Source organism: Rhagoletis pomonella, unplaced genomic scaffold (genome assembly GCF_013731165.1).
Source record: "Rhagoletis pomonella isolate Grant_MI unplaced genomic scaffold, Rhpom_1.0 Rhpom_scaffold_00003, whole genome shotgun sequence".
Classification (NCBI taxonomy): domain Eukaryota; kingdom Metazoa; phylum Arthropoda; class Insecta; order Diptera; family Tephritidae; genus Rhagoletis; species Rhagoletis pomonella.
The window spans coordinates 9,530,881-9,534,792 of record NW_023458557.1 but is presented as its reverse complement, the minus strand read 5'-3'; positions in this window follow the sequence as shown (position 1 = coordinate 9,534,792).

Here is a 3,912-nt window from a genome sequence, read left to right as displayed (position 1 = left end):
GATACTGAGCTCTATAACCAAAGAAAACACAACTATTGTCGCAATTGTAAACGAAAAGAGAGTGTGGGTCGTTCATGTAACAGAGTGCGTAAACTTATAAGATTATCTGCTTGATAAAGTTATCGGTTTAGATGAATACCACTACTGTATTTCTGTTTATGTTAATATTATTCAGCAGTATTTGGAAATTACTGTTAATTGAATTTTAATATTTGTCATAGTTTTTTCAGTTCTTAAGAAAATATCGAATAGAAAGGTTAAACTTTACTTCAATAAAAACTATTTTCATTAAGCTTTAAACCTTTTATTGAAAATTAGTTTACTTGGAAACAAAACTTACGTTAGATTGTCCTATCATGAAAAACGGAGTTAAAGGGCATTCAACTCAGAACTAACGTCAGTTTGGGCCCCCACATATGTATGTAAATATATATTTGCTCCTTACCGCTCAAAACAGAATGTCTAAGGTATAAATTTACAATACTGCTGGAATTATATTGGTATGGGCAAAATTACATATTAGGGCTATTCGCGATCCGGTGCAAATGGCCTAGCATCATTGCATTGCAAATTTGTATTGCAAATTATTTGCAATACACAAACAAAATACACGCATTTGCATTTGTCATGGCTTGACAAATTTGCAATACCTAAAATCCATAGCATAAAAATGCTATGCATTGCATTCATAAACAAAACCAAAGCTGATGCACAAAAATTGTTTTGCAAAAGCTTTACCATGACAGTTTAATAAAGGTCGCTCACAATCCATGGCGTATTTCTGCAATTGCATAAATTTGTCAGCTCTTATGCACCGAATCGCGAATAGCCCTATTAATATTTGCAGCCGATACACAATACGTACCTACATACATATGTAGATACCTCATTAGCCCTACCCACATATGAACATATCGTAGATAAAACAAGTGCATACACAAATGTGAAAAAAAACTCACCCCAAAAGAAATAAGCTGAGACGAGCAGCAGCTCCCAACGTATATATGTACTAAATATATTTTGCATACGTTCCACGAGGCAACACTACATATATATGTACACATCCATACATATGTACATCAGTGTTGCCACGAACAAATTTTTTTTCCTACCAAAATTTCCTACCAAGACCAACCAAAACCTACCAAAAATTTTTTAAGTTTTTTATTAGTTTTTTCCAATGTCAAGTTTATTAAAAATGTAGAAAACATAACATTTCGTAAATCCAAAAAACAAAGCTACTACAACAAAAACAAATTAACTACAATTAATTTTGCAGTACAGATTTACAAAAATTGTTGTCTCTTAACACGTCGTCACTTGAAATGCAAAAAGACGTAACAAACATCGTCGCTGAAATTCAAAAAGTCGTAACTAATAAAAAATTCAAAATTCAGTTTTTGATTGATTAATGAAAAAATAAAAATTTTGAGTCACGACTTTTTCCACTTCAGCTGCGCTGTTGTTACGTCTTTTTGCATTTCAGGTGACGACATACATATTATTATTATTATTCGTCGGGGATACTCGCGCTGCGACCTAAGAACATCTATTGTGCTTAACCGTAATTGTAATATTCCAGCCCTTTGGAGGGCGCCATGTTTCAAATTTTGTATGAAGAAGATAGTTCCCCAAGGTGCATCATTCTGCTATTTATGATATGTGGGCTCTGGGATTTCCTCCACTAGCTCCAAAAGGCTAGGGACCATGCAAGCGCATTTGGGCTCCATGCTTTGCGATACAGTCAGCCCTTTTGTTGCCTTCAAACCCTTCATGTCCCAGAACCCTCCACAGCGTTACGCTATTGTGGGCTTCCAAGTCTTTCGAAAGAGTTTAACAGCTGTCCACAAGCCTAAGGCCTTTATTCTGCCTGAATATACGACATAATATTTGTTTTGGACAAATGGACCCTCTACGCAGACTTCGATTACGAAGACTTCTGCCTGGAATCTTGGTCCAAATACGCCTGCCATAGTACTCTCGTAGTCCATCTTTGATCCGTCGGTATACCATACTTGGGACCCTTCGTCAATTATAGTTATTATCACTTCACAGCAGTCCCTTTTAGAAATTCTGACCTTGTATGGTTTGTAGAAGGATAACTTTCTTCCCGATTATATTGGACAGTAGTAGGGCGCTCCAGCAGGTCTATATTTTTAAACAAAATAGACAAAGAAGGAACGCCTGTAATGACACCAAGGGCATCCGTTGGACAGGTGCACATAGCTCCTATGATGGACACGCGGACCAGTGTCTGTAGTGGACTTCAGTGGGTTTATTGACAAGCCCTTTTCAGCACGCTGGTCTTCAGGACATATACATAACACATATCGCACACGATCCTCAGAAGTGACACAGCTCAAAATTTGGATTTTTTCAAATTATGCACTAAAAATGTACACAGAGCTCTTATTTACCTTTAAGCAAAAGCTGGAGCAAATTTTTCCTATAATTTGTTAAAAAACCTATTGGCAAGGGAGACTACCAAGATGATTAGCATGTGCTACGAAATAGTTTTTCGCATTTTCTGAGGAACGTGTGATTTTGATTTGTGTCACTTTTGAAGAACGTGTGCGATACGTAGTTTCTGTTGAGTTCAATTGAAACTATGTTGTAGGCACATAAAGTATATACCTTGGCTGTTCATATTGTACATACTTACATATACTATATGTACACGGTGCAGCGAACAAAGGTGGCGCCGTCAGTGGTACCGCTACTTTGGTTTTGCCGATTTTGACAGTTGTGGTAACTTGTAAATAAACCTGTGTTTACAAATCAGCGAAAGAGAAATTTGAACTATAAGTGAAAAATCAGTTTAAATTGTGTTAATTTGCAATTTGTGAGTGACTCTTGAGTTGAAGACTGCATAAAAACTAATACAATGAAGTGCTGTGTGTTAAATTGCGACAGCCGTCAAGATGCAAGATGCGTAGATGCAAGTGTAGCGCTGGGACGAATCGCTGCATTTTGTGTACATAGGGCACGGCAAAGCCGTTCCCCAAATGTTTCTCTATTATTATATTAACAGCATTTCCTCACAATGATTTTGTTTCTCCTCCACGTAGCCTCCATTAACAAGTTAACTAATGAATCCCGCAGAGATGCTGCTGCAGTTTTCTGCAGCAGCCTTAATTGCAAAGCAATTGAGTGCACTAAAACGTTTGCTGAAGCAGCCTCAATTGCAAATTAATGGAGTGCACTAAAATGTTCACTGTTCTCTAATATATTAGGTGAAAAATGATATATTTTCGCATTTAGCAAAATTAAAACACGTTTTTCGCTGTAAAGTGAACTGCTTTGGCAGTTTCAACTCCTTCTTCTTTTCGCTCTATTCTTTGTTTACTTGTGGTACACAAATGTCAACGCACAGGACGGCGCAATCTTGTATTCTATCATTCTTGCTATATGTATGCTTCTTTTCTACACGGTTATATTCTAATCGGGTAAATCAACCCACATGCCTAAACAGTTAGCAAGTCTACTTGGGTAGAATATACACAGTTTTTCTACACCGGTAGAAATCTTAACACGGGTTGAAATTTGTACATAAACGCTTTTAGAAGTGTTAGCCAGGGTTGTATTGGGTTTTATAACTTGAGTTGAAAATTGACCGTTTATGCTCTTTGGCTCTACCCTAGTTCAATATAACCGAGTAGAAGAACCAGTTATGTATATATACATATTTACGGAGGCCGTTATATGAAGGCACCGATGAAACATTCGTGTAAACAAGATTTCTAAAATGTTTGGAAACACATATTTTATATTTTTCGCAAATAATTATTAATGTCGCGGAACCTACCAAAATCCAATCTAGCGTACCAACCTACCAAATGGAAAAAAAACCTACCAGGTTTGGTACGAAAAGCCCATGTTTGGCAACACTGATGTACATACCTTTTCTCTCAG